Raw genomic sequence first — 27,735 nt, 5'->3', positions numbered from 1 at the left:
CCTGGGTTGTGAGTTCAATCCCTGTAGGGGGCATTCAGGAGGCAACTGATCAATGATTCTCCACCCCTCAAAAAAATAATAAAAAATAAAAATCAATGGAAAAAATATCCTTGGTTGAGGATTAACACACACATTTAAAAAAAAGGTGTTGAGGGTTTATACTATACTATGCAGCAGTTAGAGAAACAAGGGATATAGTAACATAAATAGACCTTAAAAACAGTGCTGAGTGACAAAAGTAAGAAGCAGAATGAGATAAATAACTCAATAACATTTACATAAATTAAAATACATGCACATAGTTTTATAATTTATTGCATATACTATGTGTTTTTTAATATATTTTTATTGATTTCAGAGAGGAAGGGAGAGGGGAAGAGAGATAGGATCATCAATGATGAGAGAGAATCATTGATTGGCTGCCTCCTGCATGCCCCCTACTGGGGATTGAGTACACAACCCAGGCATGTGCCCTTGACTGGAATTGAACCCAGGACCCTTCAGTCCATAGGCTGATGCACTATCCACTGAGCAAAACTGTCTAGGGCAACATATATATTTTTTTAAAATCATTTTTAAAAATGCATATGAGGTCACGGGGAGGGATGAACAGGAAGAGGACAGAGGATTTTTAAGGCAGTGAGAGTACACTGCATGATACTATAATGAAGGCTACATGTCATCATACATTTGTCCAAGCCCATAGGATATATCACACTACAGGTGAATCTTAATGTAAGCTATGGACTTTGGGTGATTATGGCGTATCAATGTTGGTTCATCAATTATAACAAATGAACCCTCTGGTGAGGGATATTGTAAAAGGAGGAGGCTAGGCAGGTGTGGGAAATCTCTGTACCTTCCTTACCTAACTTTTCTGTGAACCTAAAACTGTTCAAAGAAAAATAAAGTCTTTTAAATATTTTTAAAAAGTAATATCTGAGGAACACACATATATATATACAACTTGAAATAGTTCATAAACCTAAATCTCGGAGCTAAAACTATTGAATTTTAGGGGGAAAAATCTTTGAGTTGGGGTTAGGCAGAGACTTTTTAGGATTAAAAAAGCATGAGTGGCAAAAGAAAAAAAACGGATATATTGAGCACCATCAAAATTACAAACATATGCTTTTCAAAAGACACTGTTAAGAAAATGAAAAGGCAAGCCACGGCCTGGAAGAAGCATTGGCAAAACACACATATGATAAAGAATTCTGTGCCAGTCATGGACTTACTGCTTCTCAGCTCCAAATGCACCCTTCTTTGCTGCTCTGTGATAATGGAGGTGGGCTGGGTGAATACTCCCCTGTGACGTTGGTGTGATGTTATGGCTGTAGAGGGCGCTGGAGAGACACCGAAGGAGCAAGGCATCTTCCCTCCCGGTGGCCCCTGTCCTGCAGCCAGTTCTCCTGCACTGGGCTCCTCCTACAGGGCACGGCTTTCTCCATTGCCTGCCTCCAGCTCCCAATTCTGGTAGCGCACAGCAACCAGCAGTGCCCAGCTGCTGGAAGCTTCCCTCAGCACCTTTTCAAAGTGGTGTGCCCCAGCAAGGCACCTGACTGAACTGCTTCTCCCAGACCCCTCAGGTGACTGTGCAGCAAGTTCAAAGGTATGGCTCGTCCCTGTGGACAACATCCCCAATACCCTAAATGGCAGATTTCAGTATCCACTGGTGAGCCACGCTGTGCTCTTTCCAACAGGTCTGGAGCGCTCCTCAGACCTCTATCCCAGCTCTGCCTGAAGTGGCTGTCCCTGTCTTTGCTTTTCTTTCTGTATTTGTCAGTCGTCTTTGACTCGTGTGAGTCAATTCCCCATTACTCCAATCTCCTGTTAATGATTCTCCTGATTGGACTCTCACTGATACTGGCATATCCACAATATCTAAAGAAACCTCACAACTCAATAATAAATAAAACAAACCACACACCTAAAAGAGCAAACAAAAGATTTAAACAAACCACCAAATATATAGAAGGCAGATAAGCACATAAAAATATTTTCAATACCATTAATCATTAGGATTTGCAGATTAAAACCACAATGAAATACTACTACATCACAAAACAGCTCAAATTTTTTAAAAAACGACAGTATCAACTATCATTAAGGATACAAAGCAACACTTATGCATTGCTAGTGGGAATGCAATACAAAGTGGTTCATCACTTTGGAATAGTTTGGCAATTTTTGTATAAAGTTAAATATACACTTATGAATAAATCTCATATTTTAATTTGCAATTCCTTAATGACAAATCATGTTGAGCATCTTTTTGTATGCTTATTTACTATCTGCTTATCCTCATGGTGAAGTGTCTACAGAGATGTTTTACCCATTTTTAAATTGGGTTGTTTGTTTTTTTACTGTTGAGTTTTAAGAATTTGTATATTTTGGATACTAGTCCTTTATCAGATACTAGGGGCCCGGTGCACGAAATTCGTGCACTGGGGGTGTGTGTGTGTGTGTGTGTGTGTGTGTGTGTGTGTGTGTGGAAGTGTCCCTCAGCCCAGCCTGCCCCCTCTCACATACTGGGAGCCCTCAGGCGTTGACCCCCATCACCCTCCAATCACAGGATCGGCCCCTTGCCCAGGCCTGACACCTCTGGCCTAGGCGTCTGGCCAGGGCAGCGGGGACCTGCACTGGCAGCGGGGGGTGCCGCGATCGCGCGGGCTCCGCCCCTGCCCCTGCAGGACGCCTCTGGCTGAGACGTCTGGCCCGGGCAGCGGGGACCCGCAGCTACAGCGGCCCCACGATCGTGGGCTTCGCTTTAGGCCCAGGCAAGGGACCCCTAGCTCCTGGGACTGCCAGCTTCGACCGTGTCCAGCTCCCATCGCTGGCTCCATCCCTACTTCCTGCTATCACTGGCCAGGGCGGAAAAGGCACCTGATTCTCCAATCATGGCTGGGGGGCAGGGCAAAGGCGGGTTTCCAATCACTGTCAGTGGCAGGGGGCTTCTTCCTGCTTTCCCTTTCGCCTCCCTGCATTGTGCCTACATATGCAAATTAACCGCCATCTTGTTGGCAGTTAACTGCCAATCTTAGTTGGCAGTTAATTTGCATATAGCCCTGATTAGCCAATGAAAAGGGTAGCTCGTACGCCAATTACCATTTTTCTCTTTTATTAGTGTTGATGTGTTTTGTAAATATCTCCTCTCAGGCTGTGACTTTTTCATTCTCTTAACAGTGTCTTTTGCAGAGCAGAAGTTTTTAATTTTAATATAGTCCAACCAATTTTTTGTTTCATGACTTATGCTTTTGGTGTTGTATCTAAAAATTCATTGCTAAACCCAAAAGTTACCTAAATTTTGTTTTATAGCTTTGCATTTCATGTGTAAGTCTAGGACAAATTTTGAGTTAATTTTGTGAAGATGGAAAGTCTATGTCTAGATTCTTTTTTTTCTTTGCTATAGACATTCAATTCTTCCAGCACCACTTATTGAAAAGACTATCCTTTTGTCCGGCCGGTGTTGCTCAGTGGTTGAACCAGGAGGTCATGGTTAGGTTTCCGGTCAGGACACATGCCCAGGTTGCAGCCTCAATCCCCAGTAGGGGGCATGCAGGAGACAGCCAACCAATGATTCTCATTATTGATGTTTTTATCCCTCTCTCCATCTCTCTTCCTCTCTGAAATCAATAAAAACTCATATTTTTTAAAAAGAAAAGGCTATCCTTTTGAATTGCCTTTTGCTCCTTTGTCCAAGATCAGCTGACTATTACTTAGTATAAATTTTACTTCAATAAAATTGTCTCAAAAAATACATGGACACAAAAAATACATATTTTTCGAATATATAAACAAAAGTATGTACTTTAAACAGAGTAAAGTGATTGCTGAGTTATATGAGAGGGTGTGTGGTTTGGCTCTAAAAGAGAGTGAGTGAGTGAATGAATGAATGATGAATAGAAACAGTGAGAGGCCTTGCACAGACCATTGATGATAATTTAGGCAGATCGATGGCTACATTCTTCTCTTATTCTTCCTGGGCCCCAGGCAACTCAGGTAGAAACTACGGTTCTTAGTGTCACCATCCCCTATCATCCCCCCTCCTTACTCCTTGCTACATTGGCTAAGCTCTCACCAACAGTATGTGAGTAGAAGTGACTGTACCATTTCTAATTTCATATTCTTAAAAACCCTTGCTCTGTACTCTATCCTTCTTGCCTTCCTGCTCATCAGAAATGGTCACAAGTGGAGCAGCCTTAAAAACCATGTATTGAAGAATGCGGAGCTGCCTTGCTTGTCTGGGTTCCTGCATGACTTTGAGCAGCAAAGGGTAACATTGGGGAAGTCAGACTTCTCTTCCTAGAAAGTGAGGCTGCATCAGCACCTGTGGGAACTGCCAAAGCAGGGACAAACTGGGGCTGAGTGAGATGAAGAATTGTTCGTTCATTCCTGCCCTGGCTGGTTTGTCTCAGTGGATAGAGCTTCAGCCTGCGAACTGAAGGGTCCCGGGTTTGATTCCAGTCCAGGGCACATGACTGTGTTGCGGGCTCAATCCCCATTAGGGGGAGTGCAGAAGACAGCCAATCAATGATTCTCCCTCAGTGTTGATGTTTCTGTCTCTCTCTCCCTCTCCCTTCCTCTCTGAATTCAATAAAAATATTTTAAAAAAATAAAAAATTGTTCCTTCCCAAAAAACAACCCTTCCCACCCAATCCTCTCATGGTCTTCACCCCCCCCCCCTTTTTTTTCTTTTCTTTTTTTTAGTTGATTTCAGAAAGGAAGGGAAAGGGAGAGAGAGATATAGAAACATCAATGATGAGAGGGAATCATTGATTGGCTGCCTCCTGCATGCCCCCCACTGGGGATTGAGCCCGCAACCCAGGCATATGCCCTGACCGGGAATCAAACCGTGGACCTCCTGGTTCATAGGTCGATGCTCAACCACTGAGCCACGTCAGCCGGGCTTCACTCTTAATGGCTATCATAATGATTCTTGGCCTGGTGTCTTGGAGGCCCAACAGTCTCTTCTGGAACAGTCTTTGGCATTTGTGGCCTTCTCTGGCCTCAAAGGATATGTATCCAAGTTCTGGGTGTGGTGCAAAAAAAGGAAAGTGACTCATGCCCTCTACCAGTACATGCACCCATAACACACACACCGGATCCCTGTGCACATGAAGGGGAGGAGGGCATTCGTGAAGGAGTGAGAGGGTTAGCATGAACAATTTACTAGTATAGTCAGGTAGTCAGGTTCATACTTAATCATTCTACTCTGGCATTCTACTAGAATTTATTTAGTGCCACCACCATCCCCCAAACTGGAAAGTCAGTACCACAGTGGTATTTATAACTCACATGCAGTTAGGGTTACAGTCTTACATTGTCGTTATTTTTAATCTTTTTGTATCATTTTGTTTGGGTGTGTCTCTTTGAGGCAAATTGTTGATTTTTTAAAATATATTTTATTGGTTTTTTACAGAGAGGAAGGGAGAGGGATAGAGAGTTAGAAACATCGATGAGAGAGAAACATCGACCAGCTGCCTCCTGCACATCTCCTACTGGGGATGTGCCCACAACCAAGGTACATGCCCTTGACTGGAATCGAACCTGGGACCCTTCAATCCGCAGGCTGACGCTCTATCCACTGAGCCAAACCGGTCAGGGCAATTGTTGATTTTTTTAAATCCAAACTTTGAGTCTTTGTCTTCTACTAGGTAGTTTAAAGCATTTACATATATTGTTAAATTATGTATTTAGTTTTTGACAGTCTTGCTTATGATTCATGCTTGTTTATGATTCTAATTACTTTTTTCCTGTCTTTTTAAAATACATTTTTATTGACTTCAGAGAGGAAGGGAAAGAGATAGAAACATCAATGATGAGAAAGAGAACCATGGGATCGGCCGCCTCCCCCACGCCCCACATTGGGGATCAAGGCCTCAGCCCGGGCATGCTCCCCGTCAGGAATCCAACTAAGACCTTCTGGCTCCCAGCTCAAAGCTCAACCACTGAGCCACACCAGCCGGGCTTTCTTGTCTTTTATTGTGCAGATTGTGTTTGGTTTGCTTTTATCTTGCTGTGATTCGGAAGAAAAATATCCTATTTTAAAATCCTACTAGGCTTACGTGTTTAATATGTTTTTATTGATTTTTAGAGAGAGAGGGGGAGAGAGGGATAGAAACACCTGATGAGAGAGAAACTCCTGCACTCCCCTTTCTGGGGATCGTGCCCTGACCAGGAATCAAACCTTGATCTCTTCTGCTCCTGGGGTGGATGCTCAACCACTGAGCCAACCAGCTCGGCGACTTAAGTTTAAAAATATATTTTTTATTTTAAGAGGACCTGCACGTCATTATTAAGCATGTTCTAAGTCTAATAAAATAATCAGTGTTCTTCTAAGAAATGTATTTCTTAGTGTCTGTACCTTAGCAAACCACCTCCAAATGAAATGATACAGATTTTTAGTGTAGGGATAGTATGGTAAGATTTTAGACTTGGTACAAAATAAATATGTAATTTATCACACATACTGCTACTCAGAAGTCCAGCTGTGATCCTTGTCAGTGACCCTTTTGAATTGCAGCTCATCTTCTTACTAGTTTTAGTAGAATTAATTGATAATGTGGTGATTTTTCTTCTGTTCCTCAGCCTTATTTACTCCTTTGACATCACATTCTCGTATACATACTCCGTCTTTGAGGAATAGGAAACCTTTTGTAGAGAAGTAAAATAAATAGCCCCTCATACCTTTTTTGGCATGCTCTCTATAAAAGCACTTTGTAAACACAGGAGTGGCAAAATCAGCCCTTCAAGGGGTTTTTCCAACCCTTGTGATTTTGTAAGGAAGGTCCATAAATATAACTGACTTAATTTTTTAAATATGAAGCTTTACTTAAATAAATTTATCTTCTAATAAATTTCATGTTTCCCAGGTCTTCACACCACAGATAATATTAGGAAAGAAAGAAGTATGTGCTGTTGCAGAATAAACGTGAGTCACTCTTGTTTGTCTATTTAAAATTGTAACAGAATTCAGGCGCACATATCCATGTGACTGTGATTATGAGCAATTGCACTTGCTCCATTGTTTGTTTTTCACTTGGTGCTCGTCACTGCCGTGTGGTTCCTAATAGAAATGATCCTCCCGTCGCGCTCTTTCCTGTGCCTTCTGGATGTGATGCGGTCTTTGTGTTTGGTGCCTCTCTCCTGCCTCCTTCCCAATTCTAAAAATAAGATTTTTTCTGTGGGTAAAATAAGAAGAAAATGAAAGTGAGTAAAAGAATCACAACTCGCAGACACCAAGATCATTCATGATCCCCACAGCTGTTTCTGGCGCCACTGGCTGGGCTAATCACTATGAGCTGAGGCTAGGTGGTGGGTCACATGCACCTTGGGGTAGCTCTCTAAACCAGCCATGCCTCTGCCTCTCAAGAAAGAGCACTGTAATTCAGGGGAGTGGGAGTGTTACAGTACATTTGAATCCGCTGTATTTAGATAGTTGGTTAATTTTACATTAGGAAATATACCTGGATGAGCCTGGCATGTGTGGCTCAGGTGGTTGAGCAAAGCCCCGTGCACGGATAGGGCACCAGTCAGGGCACATGGTCAGGTTGCAGGCTTGATGTTTCTCTCTCATCAGTGTTTTTCTGTCTCTCCCTCTCCCTTCCTTTCTCTCTAAAACCAATAAAAATATATTTTAAAAAGTATATAGTGAATGACAAGAGAAAGAATAGTATATTTTCCACCTGGCTTAAAAGATAAAATATTAGAGATATAACTAAAGCCTGAGACAATCAAGTCTCTGGTTTAAAGAAAACAAAATAAGCCAAGCCCTGGCAGGTGTGTCTCAATTGGTTGAGCGTTGTCTCATGCACCGAAAGGTCCCTGGTTCCATTCCCAGTCAGGGCACATGCCTGGGTTTCAGGCTCAGTCCTTGAAGGGGGCATGCAGAAGGCAACTTATTGATGTTTCGCTCTCCCTCTCCCTTCCTCTCTCTCTAAAATCAATTTAGAAAAAAAATTTTTTTAAATAAGCAAAAAACAACAGCAACACAATTACACCCCAACTTCCACTTTTATTGAAGTACTAAGGGCCCAGTGCACGAATTTGTGCACCTTGAAAGGAACTGTGGGCAGCGAGGCTGCAGTAGGCACAGGGCCGGGTCTCGGCCCATCCTCTGCACCCCCACCCAGCCCCTCCCACCACAGCCCCCAGGTCCTCTGTCTGCCAGCAGCCCCACTCCCACCGCCACTGCTCCCACGTGCAGAGTGATTGGGGCCGGCACCAGCAATGGGTGCGAGCAGTGGCTGCTGCCCTGATCACCCGCAGGAGGAGGTGGAGAAGCTCCCAGGGGTGATAGGGGCCGGCAGCTGCTGCTTGCACTCACTGATGGCGCTGAGTGATTGGGACTGGCGCCAGGCACCAGCAGCAGGTGCGAGCGGCGGCTCCAGAACCGGCTGCAGGTGCAAGCATCAGGTGGGACTGTGGCACATGGAAGCAAAGAATTTTCAGTAACCACCAGAGACTCTCCCCAATGACAGTGACCAGCACCCCGCCTTGGTCTGGCGCCCCACTCACCTGCTCCACCATCCCACTGCGGCCAATGCCCGCCATGTTCTGCACACACTCCCTGGTGGTCAGCGCACATCATAGCGACCAGTTGTTCAGTTATTCATACATTTGGTCTATTTGCATATTAGCCTTTTATTATATAGGATAACATACATCTGCTAATTTATTTTTAATGAGTAAATGATTTTCAAAATTCAGTGCTTGACCCACCACTTGTAAATTTCTTGGAACAACCTTGCCTCTGATGACAACATGACAAGGTGGTATAATAATACGACTGCTGGACATTATCTTCCTTGAGCCATCAAATTGATGAATGAAACAGTGTCATTTGACTTTCCTCACAGTAAGATGTTATTTCAACACATTTTGTTGAATATATAAATGCCAACAGTTCATTCAAAAATACAAGACTGTAAATGAAAAATAAGTCTCCTGTCTACCCCTGTCCTCCAGCCACTCACGACTTCTTTTCCCAGGAGAGGCAGCTCCAGCTTCAGTTTCTTGTGTGTCCTGCCAGCATGTTCTCCATACTCAGTGAGTTTCATACATATATATATGTATGGCTGCAGGAAACAGAAAGCCACTATCCTGGCATTACCAAGTACATGCTTCTGTTTCTCATTAACGGGCAGTCTGGAGGCAGGCAATCAAGGTCAGGCAGCACTGTCATGACATCATCAATGTCCCAGCCACTTTCCATCCCTTGACTGTCAAACTTAATGTGTGGCTTTTGCTTTCTTGTTTATTATCTCATGGTCACAAGTTGACCACTCCACCTTCACTCTCACATCTGCATTTCAGAAATCAAGAAGTAGAAAGAAAGAGGGAAAGTGATACTTGTATTAAAGCAAAAACATCCCCAAGGTCTCCAGCTGTCTTTTATTTATATCTCATTGCCCACAGTGGTGTCACCTGGCCACTTGGAGGGAGCCTGGGAAGTGGAATATTTTATCTGGGCCCATTGCCACTCTCAACAAAACGTCTCTTAGCAAAGAAGGGCAGCAAAGAATTGCATACTATATCCACCAATCCTATTTTGCTTTTTCCACTTAGTTCTGATTCAACATGCTGTTCCTTCTCAGAATATAGACTTGCAGTATCAGTTAGATTCATTTATTTGTTTATATTTATTTAATAAACTAGAGGGCCGGTGCCTCTCGCAATCCAGGATCCCTCGAATGGTGGAATGGTTGAAAGGTCACTCAGGCTTTTATAGATATAGATAAGAATGTGTTGCTCACTTATTAAGAATGTGGCAGACACTAATTGCCTTCCAATAGCCATTTCTGCTATTTTTAGAACCACTGGCTTTTAGATGGACACAAGGCCACCCAGCGTAAGACTGCATTTTCAGGCATTCTTTCAGCAAGGCGCGGCCATATGATGAATTTCTGGGATGAGTGCCTAAGTGAAGTGTGCGCCTTCCCGGTCCTGCCTTTGTAGGGGACACAGGTGCCTTCCCCTCCGCCTTTTTTTCCTTCCTGCTAGCTGCTCCGTGGACTTTGTGGTGCTCCCTCATGCAAGTCACAGCAGCCAAATCTACTTCCTAACTAAGACCTCCATCAATGTGCCAGACACTGCCCCAAAGCCCAGGATACCCAAAAAAATGATAAATTAACTTTCTGCCTTTGAGGAGCTCAGAATCTGGTAGGGAAGACCAGTGTGTGAACGGGTATCTTTGAAGTCATGCGGTCAGTGCTGTGGTGGGCCCAAGGACCTTTGGAGCCCAGCACATTCAATCATTTGTGCAGCTTTCCAGCCATTCACACGTTTGTTCATTTACCCACTTAATCATATAACAATTCATCTATCATCCACCCAGTCTTTCTTCCAGTCACCCCTCTCTCCCACACAGCTCATGAGAACCCTGAATGGTTGTTTTGGGGTTTTTTTTGCTTGAATATATATATACTAGGGGCCCGGTGCACGAAATTCGTGCACTGGGTGTGTGTGGGGGGGGGGAGGGGAGTGTCCCTCAGCCCAGCCTGCCCCCTCTCACATACTGGGAACCCTCAGGCGTTGACCCCCATCACCCTCCAATCGCAGGATCGGCCCCTTGCCCAGGCCGGACGCCTCTGGCTGAGGCATCCGGTCCGGGCAGCGGGGACCCACAGCTGCAGCGGCCCCGCGATCGTGGGCTTCGCTTTAGGCCCAGGCAAGGGACCCCTAGCTCCTGGGACTGCCAGCTTCAACCGTGCCCAGCTCCCATCGCTGGCTCCACCCCTACTTCCTGCTATCACTGGCCAGGGCGGAAAAGGTGCCTGATTCTCCAATCATGGCTGGGGGTCAGGGCAAAGGCGGCCCGAGGGCCGCCTTTGCCCTGCCCCCCAGCTCTTAGCTCCCCCCTGGGTTTCTGATCACTGTCAGTGGCAGGGGGCTTCTTCCTGCTTTCCCTTTCACCTCCCTGCATTGTGCCTACATATGCAAATTAACCGCCATCTTGTTGACAGTTAACTGCCAATCTTAGTTGGCAGTTAACTGCCAATCTTGGCAGTTAATTTGCATATAGCCCTGATTAGCCAATGAAAAGGGTATCGTCGTACGCCAATTACCATTTTTCTCTTTTATTAGTGTTGATATATTTCTGATTTCAGAGAGTAAAGGAGAGGGAGAGAGAGATAGAAACATCAATGATGAGATAGAGTCATTGATCGACTGCTTCCTGCACACCCCACACTGGGGATCGAGCCCACAGCAACCCAGGCATATGCCCTGACAGGGAATGGAACAGAGACCTCCTGATTCATGGGTTGATGCTCAGCCACTGACCTACACAGGCTGGGCTGCAGTCTTCTTTGTAGAGAATTATGCAGGACCCATTCTGATGTGCTTTTACTAAAATTGAACCAATCAGAATGGAACCTTTTACTATAATTTTAACAGATGCCAGGTACCAAGATCATCACACACATGCAATATAATGATGAGATTTCATATTCAAATCATGTAGTAAATGCTTATTTGTGCACATTTTTAGATTTTCCTAGATAATAAAAATTATATATTCACTACACAGTCCCTTCCTCTTCTGAGTCAGATGTGACAACAGTTCACATTATAGCCAACCCTGGGGAAATGCAGGGAGAAAGAAGAAAAACAAATTCGGTGTTGGCTGTAGTCACTTGTGATGCTATAAAAGTAAGGGCCTGCCTGACCAGCGTGGCTCAGTGGTTGAGTGTTGACCTATGAACCAGGAGGTCAGGGTTCAAATCCTTGTCAGAGCACATGTCTGGGTTGCAGGCTCGATCCTCAGTGTGGGGTGTGCAGGAGGCAGCCCATCAATGACTCTCTCTCATCATTGATGTTTCTATCTCTCTCTCTCCCTCTCCCTTCCTCTCTGAAATCAATAAATATAAAATTTTTAAAAAGAAATTAAATAGTTCACATATTGACCCCCTGTTAACAAATATTAAATGTTATTCATGAAAAATTCAGTGAACTTATTTAGCTTAAATCATTAAATATCAAACTTCTAACAAACTTAAGAAGTTAACTCTAATATTAATGGAGATGGACTCGGGGGAGAAGAGGGCAAGGTAGGGGAAAGAGGAGAGGGAAGGTGAAATGTTTCTTTTTCAAATCTAAAGACCCGGAACCTGTAGAAATCCAGCCCTGTTCTTGGTGCTGGGAGTGGAAGGGCACAGAGAATCAGACCCCTTTTCCCCTCTCCCGTGGCAGGACACTTACCGTCTGCTCAGGTGGATGAGACACACACCGGCCAAGTCAAATAGCAGATGGGATGACACTACACGCGATGCCGCCAAGGGCATATGACATGGCTAATGCTGAACAAACTTCACAAATAAGAAATATGGATTCCTCCAAGTGGGCAGCGGTAGTCGCAATAGGCTGAAATGGCCCAGGAAGCTCCTCCTACCTCCCCTTCCTTCCTTCCTTCCTCCCGGCTCCAGGCACTGGGGGAATACAGTGATGAACTAAACAGAGTGAAATTCCTACCCTCACGGCACTTCCCTTCTAGCGGGGCAAGACGGACAATAAACAAAATTAATAAAAACGAAGTGTATAGGACAGTGATAAGGGGTCGGGAAATAACAGAACAGGGAAAAAAGGATCAGGACTATTGTAAGGTGTAATTAAATTTGGTGATCATGGAAGGCCCCACAAAGAAGGTGACTTGAGTAAAAAGTGAAGGCGGGAGGGAGGGAGCTATGTAGGTAATGGAGGGAGAGCATTCCAGGCAGAGGGAACATATGTGCAAAGCAGTTATTCAGTTCCTACTGTGTGCCCACGTGACAACAATAGCAATATGTGGCTATTGACCAAACCATCTTCAACAAACATTTAATGCCTATTACAAAGAATGAGAGTTTTAGAGCATTTGAGATCTTGTTCCCCAGCATATGTCGTCATTTCAGCTTAAACAAACTCATAACAATTCTAAAAAAGAAAAGAAAAACAGAGTTTTTTTCTTTCCCAGAGGTTTAGGGTACATAGGGGCTCAGTTGCTACATGTACGTTCTTAAAAGAAGGCAGTCCTTAACTCAAAGTGGGGACAAGGTGAAGGGAGTCCAATAATGACTTTCCAGTCAGTGTGATGGAGGGATTGTAAAGGGAAGGGAACATGATGATAACAGGGAGAGTCTGCTGCAGAGCACTCCATCGTCACAACTCAGGGCAACTGACCTGCCCTCTGCCGAGACTCTGGGCTAAGATGCTTCCCCGGCACGAAGCAGCTGGGCTGCTGGAAGCCGCAGAGCCAGAGAGGAGCAGCTCCCCAGCTGGTGTTAGGTATCATGGAGACTCATACCCTCTCCAGAGCGCCTCAGATGACCAGGCAAAGTTGGCTCTGACAAAGTTTGGGGAAGGAAGGCCTGTCCTTCCAGGTAGCCTCTATCCTCAGACCCTGGCGGAGTCCGCCTTCCTGTAAAATACTACATAAGGAGTCAGCTAAGCTAGTGTGGGGCTCTGGCTTCAGGATGAATGAGTGTTGCCCCCTAGAACTGAGTGACCTCCCAGTACCTCGATCTTTCACCCCAAAAATGGGAATAATAAAAATAGCACCTATCTCATAGGGTGTTGCAAAAATCATAGCCCTCAATTGGTGATAACTATCATTACTTAATATTAATAACTATTATTAGTAATAGTTCTCTCAGAATTGTTGCACACACTGCAGTATGTTCCAATACACAGATGTTAAGGGTCTCCTGAAGCTGGTTAAGTAGAGTGGTTGAGAGCATACTGGTAGGCTCTTGGTCTGACTGGGTTTATACCCAGGATGTAACTGTGTTCCCTTCGGCAAGTTACTTAAACTTCCTGAGCTTCTCTCTGCTCATCTATAAAGTGAAAAAAGTAATCATGCACATGTCACTACTTGGAAGGAGGTTGGGCTGGCTTTCCACAGCCAGAGTATCTGTGCTGTCCATAGGGCCTGGGCAGTGAGGGCGTATTTGTTTATTAATAGGATAATTATGTTATTACTAGGGGCCCAGTGCACGAATTTGTGCACCTTGAAAGGAACTGTGGGCCACAAGGCTGCAGTGGGCACAGGGGCAGGTATCAGCCCATCCTCCGCGCCCCCACCTGGCCCCTCCCGCCGTGGACCCCAGTCCCCTGTCTGCCCACAGCCCCGCTGCCACCGCTGCTGCTCCCACACACTGACAGCGCCAGCCTCTCTCGCACCCGCTGATGGCGTGGAGTGATTGGGGCTGGCGCCAGCAGGAGGTGCCAGTGGCGGCTGCTGTCCCGATCACCCCTCACAAGCAGGAGGAAGTGGAGAAGCCCTCAGGGGTGATCAGGTTGGCAGCCACCACTTGCACCCACTGACAGCGCTCAGCGATCGGGACCAGCACTGGGTGTCAGCAACAGGTGCAAGCAAGGCCATCGCCAGCAGTGGGTGTGAGAGGCGGCTGCCGGCCCCAATTGCCCCTTAGGGCAATTGGAGCAGGGGGAGGTGGAGAAGCCTGAGGGGCCAGTGGGGCCAGTGCTGGCAGCAGATGGGAGTGCCGGTGGGGACCATGGCATGTGGGAGCAAAGAATTTTCAGTAATTGCCCTGGCCGTTTTGACTCAGTGGATAGAGCGTCAGCCTGCGGACTGAAAGGTCCCAGGTTTGATTCCAGTCAAGGGCATGTACCTTGGTTGCGGGCACATCCCCGGTGGGGGGCGTGCAGGAGGCAGCTGATAGATGTTTCTCTCTCATCGATGTTTCTGGCTCTCTATCCCTCTCCCTTCCTCTCTGTTAAGAATCAATAAAATATATTTAAAAAAAAAAAAGAATTTTCAGTAACTACCATCAGAGCCCCGCCTTGGTCTGGTGACCCCGCTCACCTGCTCCACCATCCCGCTGCTGCCGATGCCCACCATGTTCTGCGCACGCCCCCTGGTGGTCAGTGCACGTCATAGCGACCCATTGTTTGGTTATTCCGCTGTTCGGTCTATTTGCATATTAGGGTTTTATATGTAGATATTAACAGCACCTACCTCAAATGGTTGTAGAGCGCTTTATATAGTACCTGGCAATACCTATGTGCCATTATTATTATTTTAATTTTTTTCTTTATTGATTAAGGTATTACATATATGTCCTTATCCCCCCACCCCACCATTATTATTATTATCCTCATTTTATAGATGAGGAAATTGAGGCCCAAAGAGGTTAAGAGACCAGACCCAGGGGCATGCAGCTAGCTAGTTGCCTGCTGGGCTGGCACTGGAATCCAGGGGTTCCATCGGTGCTCCGCAGCTGCCCAGCCTGGGAACTAGACAACTCTCCCCTCCCCTCCCCCTCCAGCTCCCTGGGAACGGAAAGCTGGCTGCCCTCCAAGACCCAGCAGCCCTGGAGCCCTGCCCCCACTTCACCCTCCCCCATCCCCAGAACAAAGTACACTTGCCACGGGAACATTCCAGCCCACTGATGGCCAGGCAAGCGCAGCAGCCACGCCCCCAGGACTGCACCAGGCATCTGCGCCCGGGGCCAAGCCCCCGGTGCCCCCTCCCGGCCCCTGCGCCTGCCCGCTAGTGCAGATGCAATTGCACCGGAGGAATTCTCTCTCTTTCCTAGCCTCGGGGACACAAAACTGAAAAGGCCGAGGGACGCGGTGGGTGGCAGATACAGAGGATGGCGTTTGCCCAGCAGACAGGGCGAAAGCTGCATTCTCCGTGGCGCCAACGCTGGGCCCGGCCAGCCCCCTCTTTCTCATTTTGTTCCTTTATATGAAACTAATGTATGCTGTTGTTAAGAAAATAAGGACAAGTAGAACTAAGAGAAAGATCTCAAGAATCCTACCACTCTAAGACAACTGCTATTAATTGTTATTATGTCCTTCCAGACTTTGCTATGCCCCAAAACACAGAGGCATAGTGACATGAAAGGGATCATGCTATCATACTGTTTGTTTGTAATAACAGACTCATGTTTTTAGAGCAGTTTTAGGTTTACAGAAAGTCGAGGAGAGAGTGCAATTCCCATACACCCATTGTCTCCACCCTCACAGTTCTCCCTGTTATAAACATCTGCATTAGTGTGGTTGGTTTGTTATAAAAGAGGGACTAATATTGGTACATTATTATCAACTAAAGCCCATAGCTTAATTAAGGTTCACTCTTTGTGCTGTAAAGTTCAGTTTGGGTAAGTGCATGATGTCATGTATCCACTGTTACAGTGTCATGGAAAATAACTTCGCTGTCCTGACAATTCCCTGTGCTCCCCTGCTGTCTCTCCCTCTCTGGTGCTACCGCCGGATCTTTTCACTGTCTCTAGTTTTGCCTTTTCCAGAATGTCATGTAGTTGGAGTACGATAGTAAGTAGCCTTTTCAAGCTGGCTTCTTTCACAAAACAATAAGGTTCCTCCATGTATTTTCATGGATTAATCGCTCATTTTTTTTTATCACTGAGTAATATTCCATCGTGTAATTTTTATCCATTCACCTTCGGAAGGACGTCTTTGTTGCCTCCAGTTTTAGGCGGTTATGAGTAAGGCTGCTATAAATATTCGTGTGCAGATTTATTATACTGTTTTCTAGTTTGCTTTTTTCAATTATGTGACGAATGGTTTTTGGTATTATAAGTAGAGATACATACCATAATTTTAATGGCAACACAAGGTTCTATCACAGTTTATTTAACCAGCCACTGTTATTGCACATACAGATTATGGTCTCTGATTCTGACCTGGTAAAACTGCCCGAACTAGTTGGTCTACACTTGACAGTATCTTGTAGTGAAGGCTGAGCCCTGCATTTGAATCTCAGACCCCACTTACTGTGTGACCCTGGGCAAAGTTTTTCATTCCCTATGACTTGGTTCCTCCTCTGTGAAATGGGAATAATTATTCTTATTGTGAGGATTAAATGAGCTGATACAAGTAAAGTGTTTTTAGAACATTTTAGAAACTGCCACATGTAAACCCATAAAATACAGCTTTTAGTATTTATTATATTGAACATCTACTGTGTGTTCTGAGATAAGCATGGTGGAAATTATCAAAGACTAAATTATGTATGTAATCTTACCCTCAAAGAATTTTGGGTTACCTCCCACTGGGAGTGTGATACAAAGCACAGTAATACTAACTCTTTGTTTTCTCTGTGCTCTGTAATTCTGGAAAATGATTGGAGAAGAGGTTGAGGAGTTAGAGCATTTTGCCAAGGTTGACTATGCCAGGGTCACAGTGGAAAATGAGGGAAGTAGGAAGAATGAGAAATTGAATTAAATTAAGGGATGTGCATAAGAGACTGGGTTATAATGGATGGCCATCAATGGGTTTTGAATTTATTATGTTTTCTATTGAAAATACATTATATTATTATATGATTCTTCTATATTTTCTTCATATGGTAAGTTTTAATGATAATTTTTAAAAATTTGTTTTTTATTTCAGAGAGAGGAAGGGAGAGGGAGAGATAGAAACATCAAAGATGAGAGAGAATCATTTATTGGCTGCCTCCTACTGGGGACAGAACCTGCAACCCAGGCAAGTGCCCTGACCCGGGAATCAACTGTGACCTCCTGGTTCATGGGTAAACACTCAACCACTGACCCACACTGGCCGGGTGATAATTTTTAAATTTATACCAACCTTATATTCTTGGAATAATACAAACTTTCAGGATTTGTTATCTTTTGTGTATATTGTTGAACTCACTTTGCTGGTGATTAATTCTCTTCATTTTTATTTGTTGAAAAATATTTTTATTTCATCTTTAATCTTGAAAGTATTTCTGCTGGGTGTAGTATTCAACACTCTGATGGTATTATTGCATTAAATTTTGGACTTGTTTATTTTGTTGAGATTTTATATGTCATTCTAATTATTACTCCTTTGAAGGTAAATTTTTTTGTTCTAAGATTTTCTTTGTGTTTGAGTTCATTTGTCTAGGTGTGGCTATCTTTTTCACATCCTCTTTGGGAGTTTGTGAGAATTCTTGCATCTGTGACTTGATATCTTTATTTACTTTTTGAAAATTCTCAGTCATTATCTCTTTAAATATTGTTTCTGCTTAATTTCTCTCTCCTTCATGTATTGCACTCCAATTATACATATATTAGGCCTCCCCACTCCCAAGTTTGCATTCTCTTTTAAAACATAAATCATCAGTAAAGTCACGACCTCAGAATTAAAAATTAAATAAAACCTCAGAATTTAAGAGCAACAACCTGGCCAGCATGGCTCAGTGGTTGAGCATCGATCTATGAATCAGGAGATCATGGTTTGATTATGGGTCAGGGCACATGCCCAGGTTGTGAGCTCAATCCCCAGTGTGGGGCATGCAGGAGGTAGCCGAACAATGATTCTCTCTCATCATTGATGTTTCTATCTCCGCCTCCCTCTTCCTTCTTCTCTGAAATCAATAAAGATATATTTTTAAAAAATAATGTAAGAGCAACAAACAAACTAAATCACACATATTTTAATCCAGAAACTAATATTGGGCCTGGCCAGCGTGGTTCAGTAGTTGAGCATCGACCTGGGGGGACAGGGGAGCTGTTGCTGGGGGGCGGGGGGGGGGGAGGAACTAATATTGGGATATTTCCCAAATAAAAAAATATGCACATGCTCAATTATCACATTCGTATTCCAGAGAAGAGGCATTAAGGATTCATGCCATAAGTTTGTTTATACATACATCTAGTATCTTGAATCCAACAGTTTGATATATTTTTCAAAGAGATTGCACCTCTTAAAATGTTTCTTTTCATATCTGTTTCATCGATTAGCTAAAGCATCTTATTTCTTAAGCAGTTGGTATCTTACTATACGGAAAGGTATGGCAAATTCAGATCCAAAGCATATAGTCATCATAACTAGTGCCTGCCACTTGTTTCCGCTGGGAACCCAAAAGGCAAATTCTTCCCTGGCCGTCCTCATAGTGACCACAGAGGTTGTGAAACTCCAAATGCTCCGACCCAACACTGCACTGTCGGAAGCCCTGCGAAAGGCGCAGAGACTGAAAGCGGAGGAAATCCAGTCCTTCTTAATGTACTGCTTGCTTTTACCCCTACATTTTATTTATTTTTGACTGCCCGTGCAATCTGGATATTTCTGCAGTTCTATTTTTTAGTACGTTAATTCTCTTCTCAGTTTTGTCTAATCTGCTATTAATTCCAAACATTGAGTTGTTATTTGGTGGTTATGATATTTTTCATATCTAGAATTTCTATTTGGTCTCCTTTTATGGCTTCTAGTTCTTCAATAAAGTTATGAGGAAATACAAAGAGTTATTCAGTATATTCACAAACAGGTAGACTGTGGCCCTAACTCTGGCTTCGACACTTTTGAGGAGCTGCTAGAGACTATTGCAACATGAACAGTGCCCTCTGAACACCTACCTATTGACCAACAAGGAGCTTCTTAGTTTATGGATGGAAGATCCAAGGTGAATGGCAGCATCCTGCTTGGAAGGCTGCCACTCTGATTGAAAACCAGTGAAAACAAGTCAGCTCAGTGGATCGCCTGCTGTTTGCCCCTGTGGTTGAGTTTTTATTGACTCATGGGCACTGGTCAATGGCCTGGCCATATGGTCAGGCAGAAGGACAATGAAGAGCTGTCCAATTAAAGGGATGCCCATATGGAGCACAGCCCTATGGAACCACCATGGGAGTTCGAGGGGTGCATTACAACAGGATGTGTCAATGCCCATCTTATTTGTGCCTGGGTTGCAATTTATAATGGTGATTGAGTGATGACACTTGGAGGCGAATGTCATTGAAAGAAGGTTTTTATTACTTACATTTCCTGATGGGAGGGGGCATGTTACTTGCCACACAGGTTCACAAGAAAAAACACCGTGTTGATCAGGAGACAGAAAGCAATGAGAGGAAGACCTAAGCCAGATCCTTTATTTGGGTTTCCATGGGAAAAGCAGGGCAGGGCAGGGCGGGGCAAACAGCTTTGAATTGGCTAGTTTGAATAGTTCCGGTGGGCTTTGAGGTATAGAGGCTGTCCTGGTTGTCTGGTGTGGGGCGCGGTTACGGTGTTTTGGCCAAGTTCAAGCCTCGGACTAATGAAAGGACAGGGTCCTCTCATTGCCACGTGCAAGTCCCAGCTGGAGGGCAGGGCCCTCCCAGCACAATCATAGCCAACGGCTGTGGTTGTAAGCTTGAACCTATGGTCCAAACACGTGGCCCCACGTGCCTTGTGATGGAGCTCAGGTACATGTAGTTGAGTGAGGTTGAAACTCAGGAGAATGCTGTAAACAACGTGATCACACCCCTACTTTGCCTCGTGGCATCTGCTATAAAATAAAGACACGGCTTGTGGTCCCACCGAGACCCAGCTTTCATTCTCTTGTCTGTCTTTTCTCAATCCTTTCACCCCCCAACTCAGGGTCACTGAACCAGGCTGAGCTGGCATGGCGCATAAGGCGCCCTGGGGCTGAGTATGCCATGGCCGTGTCGGCTCCCAAGAGTCTGGTACCTGCTTGGTTTAGGGCAGGGGTAATAATTGGCATGGCATGTGAGAGTAAGATAGGAGGTGGGCCCTGGCTGGGTATTCAGTTGGTTAGAGTGTCATCCCAATATGCCGAGGTTGTGGGTTCTATCTCCAGTCAGGGCACATACAAGAAGCAACCAATGAATGCAGAAAGTGGAACAACAAATCGATGTTTCTCTTTCTCTTTGTCCTTCTCTCTCTCAAAAACAAAGCAAAACAAAAACATCTACATCGCAGTGGAGATGTAAACAACTTTGGCCATGAGTTTGGCTCTATAATTAATGTATGATAAACAAATACAGACTTTAAGAAAACACAGTACACCACCTAGGGAAACCTCCTTTCAGGATCAAAAGGTCACTAGAGCCAGTGAGTGGGTATCCCAGTGTATTCACTTGAGGTGGCCACCTAGGTTCATGAAATGCAGATATGGGCTGAATTTAGACATCGTCCTTGACCACACAAATGCTGATGAGAACAGAGGCAGAGACTGCAGATGGCTACGGGGAAGATTCCCTGTGGAGAAAGCCCTGAACATAGCTGGCAAGTGGAAATGATGCTGGTAGCACTGGGAGGCTACAAATGGGTTCTGACAAGAACAGGACACTTGTTTTGGGACTGGGCCTTGCATACCTAGTGGTAGATGCAAATGCTCGGAGTACTATAAAAGAACTGGAATTGAAAAAAATAAAAATTAAATTAAAAAAAGAACTGGGACTGAAGGTATTACACCAGTTTGGACCTCCAGGTAACATTTCTTCAGACCAAGGAACATGCTTTATAGCCCCTGATGTTCAGCATGGTCAGAGCAATATCTTCCTCAGAGTAATAGTTTAACAGAAAATTGGAGCGGGCAATGGAAACAGTCCTTGTCTAAAATGGGAGGAGATAGAGGCATGCCATGCTGGCTTACATGCCCTCAACATTAGGGGTGCCAGGGCAGTGTCCCCACTACATAGATTCCTCTGCTTTTGGGGGGAATTTGGGGAATGAGGTGAGGTGGATGCTGGTCTGATTATAGAGTTCTTTTTATGGGGGGAGATGGTGATACAACCACACATTTTTTCTTTCCTGCATCACCTCAAGTTCTTTTCCTACCTGATGAAGTGTCCCAGGAACATGGCTGCAACTATAAGTGCCAAAAGAAGGGGTGATTTCTAAGAAGCGTGGATGAAAAAGGAGCCACATACAAAACCTGACAAGCTCAAGGGAGGTCAGCATAACTGGCCCTGCAAACTCAGAAATCGAAAGTAACTACATAGGGTGGTTTGAACATAAAATGTCCTAACTGAAAGTGCATCCTGGTGGGTAGACACATTACAGGCTTGTAGCTTCTTTGAAAAAGGTCAATCTCTACCTTAAATGAGCCTCTCTATTATTGTCTTTTGGCATCTAAGATAACATACCTTTGGAATGTCAAAGTAATCTCCTTTTCTAGACCTCAGGGCACATCCACCAAACCAGAGCCCCTCATTGTTATCTTGTTCTCCCACATACCATCTCCATGTGCTGTCAGTGTTAATTGTTAACTATCCTACACCCACCAATGTAAAAAGAGGCGTCTCTCTGTTTTACTCTTTATCCAATCTCAGATATTTCCCTGCTTTGCTGCCCTAATCTGAGACCACCGATGAATTCCATGTAACCCCTCTTACATCTCCTCCTTTGATTCTAATGTATAAAATAAGCTATAAAGCCCTAGCTGTTTTGGCTCAGTGAATAGAGCGACGGCCTGTGGACTAAAGGGTCCCGGATTCTGTTCCTGTGGAGGGCACATGCCCGGGTTGTGGGCTCAGTCCCCAGTAGGGGACTTGCAGGAGGCAGCCAATCAATGATTCTCTCTCTTGGTTGTTTCTCTCTCTCTCCCTCTTCTTCCTCTCCGAAATCAATAAAAAAAAAAATATTTTAAGAAATAATAAAATGAAAGAAGCTATAAAGCTACCATTCTCTGGAGCATTTTCTCAAACCATTGAGAGTTTGCTTCCCAGCAATTGTCGTCAGTTTGGCTCAAATAAACTCATAAAAATTCTCTAGGTTTGGATGTTTCTTACGTCAATAGGAGGAAACATAAAGATTTAAAAATATAGTTATAGTTAGAATTCCTAGGGACTGAGGAATAGAATGAAGAAAACAAAATGGAGTCACTATAGTCAATCTGCTAAATTACTAAAATCAAGTAGGTTGAGGTATGAGGAAAAGATTCAGTTGTTATTTTCATGAGCCTTGGAACTTAAACTTTGAACTTTCCAGTCCTGTGTTAATACCTGAATACACATCAGACCTCCAGATAACCCTCTGATTACGCCCGGAAGGGCTCGCACATCCAGACCACCTGATATCCATTATCCAGAGCATCTGACGTGACCAGACCACTTGGGACTCATCATCCAGACTGCTTGACATCTGACTAATAACCATCCTGGACCATTCCTAGGGCTAAGAATGCAGAACTGATTATTCTCAAGAATGCACTTTTTTACTATAAGAACTCCTTTCTTTCTTCTTCAGAACATTTCTGAGTTTTTGCCCAGCTGTGTTTCTGGTTTGCAAACCCTAAGACCTTTGAATAAACTCTATCATTTATTTATAGTCAAAGCCTCCAGACTTTTTTAATTCTTAGGACAGGTCTGATGGAACAGGTTGTTCCTTCATCTGATCTGGCAAAATTGAGGTTAACAGTGAATGCAACTATATTGCTTAGTGGTAGAAAGAGCCCACTATTAAGAAGCACAAATTGGTAGTTACAAAATAGTCATGGGAATGTAAAGTACAGCATAGGGAATATAGTCAATAATATTGTAATAATTATGCATGATGCCAGGTAGGTACTAGAATTACCAGGAGGATCACTTTGTAAATTACATAAATGTCTAACCACTATGCTATACACCTGAAACTAATTTAAAATAATATTGAATGTCAACTGTAACTGAAAAATAAAATTATTTTTAATTTCTATATCATAAAGAAAAAAGGAACAGCCCACTCATTCTGTACCCATGAACCCCTGTCCTAGGTGAATGAAAGTTAACTGAGAAGGAAGCACTTGCCAGACTAGTATTGCTGCCTGTGATCTAGACCAGTACACCCCTTCCAAAGGTGGGAAGGTTTGGTATACATGAAGAGAAGGAGGAATGGTAGATGATGGTAAAGGAATGAATGAATTAATCCATGAGGGAAATCCAATATTACATTAACACCTCAGAAGAGGCTTAGAGCAAGAGGTGATATTGTCTCTTAGATCAATTATACCAAATATATGAAAAAGTGGAACCTAATAAGATGGAAACCTGCAAATCTGAGTGATTTTGCCCAAAGGCACATTTTGGTCATATGCATATTATTATAATGGACTAGACCAGTGGTCGGCAAACTGTGGCTCGCAAGCCACATGTGGCTCTTTGGCCCCTTCAGTGTGGCTCTTCCACACAATACCGACTTCTGTGCACGGGCCACAAAGTTTCAATCGCACTGTACGTGTGTGCCCGCACGTGGTATTTTGTGATTGAGTTCGGTCATATGACCAGTGATTCAATCAAGCATGCTTAGGTAATGAAATCCCAACAAAAACGAGAAACTGTAGAGACTCCTGGTTGGTGGACATAACCACAGTTCCAAGAGAGAGATACTCCCTGACTGCATGGAGAGAGGGCACACAACCTCTGTGTTTGAGAACTTCCCAAACTTTGTCCTATGTGTCTCTTCACTTGGCTGCTCCTGTATCATAAAACTGTAATAAAAAAACAGTGCTTTCCTATAAAGCACCACATAGGGAAAATAGTCAGTAATCCTATATAATAAAGAGGTAATATGCAAATTAATCCTCACACCCTCTCAAGATGACTGCCTACGACCAGGCTGGCAGGGGGCTTAATGAGGGATGACCAAACAACTGATCAGCAGGCTGCGTGGGGCGACCAGGCCAATGTGGGGGCTGTGAGGGGCGACCAGGCTGGCAGAGGAGGCAGTTGGGGGTGACCAGGCAAGCGGGGAGTGGGGGCAGTTGGGAGTGGCCAGGCTAGCGGTGGGGGTGGGAGGGGGGCAGTAAGAGGCTACCAGGCCAGCGGAGGGTGCAGTTGAGGGCGACCAGGTCGGCGGGGGGACAGTTGGGGGTGATTAGGCTGGCAGGGGAGCAGTGAGGGGTGACCAGGCAAGCGGGGGGGGGGCAGTTAGGGGCGACCAGGCCAGCAGAGGTGGGCAGTTGGGAGTGGCCAGGCCAGCAGGGGGGCAGTAAGAGGTGACCAGGCCGGTAGGGGGGCCAGTTAGGGGAGACCAGGCCAGCAGGGGGTGCAGTTGGGGGTGACCAGGTTGGCAGGGGGGCAGTTGGGGGTGATTAGGCTGACGGGGGGCAGTGAGGGGCGACCAGGCCAGCCGAAGGGGACAGTTGGGGGTGACCAGGCCGGTGGCGGTGGCAGTTAGGAGTGACCAGGCCAGCAGGGAGGGGGCAGTTGGGGGCAACCTGGCCGGCAGTGGGCAGTTAGGGGCAACCAGTCTGGCAGTGGGGGCAGTTAGGAGAGATCAGGCCGGCACGCAGAGGCAGTGAAGGGCAATCAAGCTGGCGGGGGGAGGGGGGGACAGGTAGGGGCGACCAGGCAGGCAGGCAGGTGAGCGATTAGGAGCCAGTGGTCCAGGATTGTGAGAGGGATGTCCGACTGCTGGTTTAGGCCTGATTCCCCAGGATCAGGCCTAATCTGGCAGTTGGACATCCCCTGAGGGGTCCCAGATTGGAGATGGTGCAGGCTGGGCTGAGGGGACCCCCCACATGCAAGAATTTCATGTACTGGGCCTCTAGTCCTATATAATAAATCCTAATATGCCGTTTCAGGTCGACCGGTTGGCTGTTCAACCAATCAAAGCATAATATGCTAATGATATGCTAAGGCTGCTCAACCACTCTCTATGACATGCACTGACCACCAGGGGGCAGATGCTCCGACTGGTAGGTTAGCTTGCTGCTGGGGTCTGGCCTATCAGGACTGAGCAAGGCAGGCCAGACACACCCTGGAGCCCTCCCGTGGCCCCTCCCCAGCTGGCCAACTTCCCACATCCCTCCCCAGCCCCAGTCGTGCACTGGTGGGGTCCTTCAGCCTGGCCTGCACCCTCTCGCAATCTGGGACCCCTCAGGGGATGTCAGAGAGCCAGTTTCGGCCCGATCCCACAGGCTAGGCACCAGGCCTCTAGTATTGTAATAACTAAGTATGATGCCAGGTGGGTACTGGAAATATCAGGGGGAACACTTTGGAAAGCATATAATTGTCTAACCACTATGTTGTATGCCTGAAACTAATTCAAAATAATATTGAATGTAAACTATAATTGAAAAATAAAAATTTTAAAAATATATAGTGCTTTCTTGAGTTTTGTGAGTCATTCTAATGAAATGTTGAACCAGAGTGACTCATGGGAAATCTCAAATTTGTAGCCAGTTGGCTCAGAAGAGCTGGTGGCCTGCAGACCCCCAATGTGTGGCTGGTGTCTGAAGTGAGAACAGTCTTGTTGGGAACTGACTGTGCCCTTAAACCTGTGCAGTTTGATACTAACCAAGGGTGGTTAGCATCCGATTGGTATCAGTACACCAGTTGGAATCAGAACAGATTTCAATTTTTATTCCTATCCCCAAAAGGCTGGCAAATACTCTGCTTGGCTTCTCAACCTCTCAGTTGCCTCTTCTGGACTCATCACATAGCCCCTGGGGAAAGGCAGCACTAAGGAGTGAGCTTACTTCTCTGGATTCCCTCTTTCTGATGGTGGCCTCTGCTTTTTTATTGCCTTGTTAGGTCTTCGGTCCTCCAATCAGATGTTTGTCATATACTGTCCCGATTTTCTAATTGTCCTCAGTTTGGTCTGCACTATCCAGGCTACCATCGACAAACACGTAAAAAGCTCTTTTCATAGATATTTTCTTTTCTTTTACACTGTGGTAAAATACACATTAAAATAACTTTATCATTTAAACTATTTTGAAGTGTACAGTTTAGTGGCATTGTTATACAATCATTACCACTATCTGGTTCCAGAACATCTTCAGCACCTCAGAAGGAAACCTCGGATCTATTAAACAGTCATTCCCCCGTTCTCTTTCCCTCCGGCCCCTGGCAACCACTAATCTGCCTTATGTCTCTATGGATTTGTCTATTCTGAATATTTCATACAAATGGAATCATATAATATACTAGGGGCCTGGTGCACGAAATTCGTGCACTGGGTGTGTGTGTGGTGGGGGGGAGTGTCCCTCAGCCCAGCCTGCCCCCTCTCACATACTGGGAGCCCTCAGGCGTTGACCCCCATCACCCTCTGACCGCCTGTCCGGCCCCTTGCCCAGGCCTGACGCCTCCGCCAGAGGTGTCAGGTTTGGACAGGGGACCCCCATCTCCCCCCAATCACTGGCTCTGGCCCCTGCCCAGGCCTGAGGCCTCTGGCCCAGGAATCATGCCTGGGCAGGGGACTCCCATCTCCCTCTGATTGCTTGCTCCACCCCCCGCCCAAGCCTGATGCCTCTGACCCAGGCTTCAGGCCTGGGCAAGGGGACCATCATATCCCCCGAATCCCCAGCTCCGCCCCCCACCCAGGCCTGATGCCTCGGCCAGAGGAGTTGACCCTCATCACCCTCCGATCACCAATCACCGGATCAGCCCCTTGACCAGGCCTGAGGCCTCCGGCAGAGGTGTCAGGCCTGGGCAGGGGACCCCCAGCTCCCCACGGTTGCAGGCTCCGCCCCTGCCCAGGCCTAACGCCTCTGGCCTGGGCGTCCGGCCCGGGCAGCGGGGACCCGCAGCTGCAGCGGCCCCGCGATCGTGGGCTTCGCTTTAGGCCCAGGCAAGGGACCCCTAGCTCCTGGGACTGCCAGTTTCGACCGTGCCCAGCTCCCATCGCTGGCTCCACCCCTACTTCCTGCTATCACTGGCCAGGGCAGAAAAGGCACCTGATTCTCCGATCATGGCTAGGGGGCAGGGCAAAGGCGGCCCCAGGGCCGCCTTTGCCCTGCTCCCCAGCTCTTAGCTCCCCCCTGGGTTTCCGATCACTGTCAATGGCAGGGGCTTTCTTCCTGCTTTCCCTTTCGCCTCCCTGCATTGTGCCTACATATGCAAATTAACTGCCATCTTGTTGGTGGTTAACTGCCAATCTTAGTTGGCAGTTAACTGCCAATCTTAGTTGGCAGTTAATTTGCATATAGCCCTGATTAGCCAATGAAAAGGGTAGCGTCGTACGCCAATTACCATTTTTCTCTTTTATTAGTGTAGATGGCCTTTTGTGTCTGTCATCTAACACTTAGAATTTTTTCAAGGTCATAGATCTTTATATGTGGTGTTTTGTTTTCTACATATC

At 45.6% G+C, this 27,735-nt stretch overlaps 1 long non-coding RNA gene across 1 annotated transcript in view; it reads left to right on the top strand.

Annotated features, from left to right (window-relative positions):
* Nucleotides 1-27,735, top strand: part of LOC132218152 (uncharacterized) — a 117,374-nt gene that overhangs the window by 17,954 nt on the left and 71,685 nt on the right. Inside the window, exon 3 of the long non-coding RNA XR_009449092.1 lies at nt 6,876-6,934. This is a non-coding gene — a long non-coding RNA (uncharacterized LOC132218152). The remainder of the gene's footprint in view (nt 1-6,875; nt 6,935-27,735) is intronic.

The sequence above is a fragment of the Myotis daubentonii genome, chromosome 1 (genome assembly GCF_963259705.1).
Source record: "Myotis daubentonii chromosome 1, mMyoDau2.1, whole genome shotgun sequence".
Lineage (NCBI taxonomy): Eukaryota > Metazoa > Chordata > Mammalia > Chiroptera > Vespertilionidae > Myotis > Myotis daubentonii.
The sequence above is the reverse complement of the archived record's forward strand: the minus strand, read 5'-3'. Positions and strand labels throughout refer to the sequence as shown.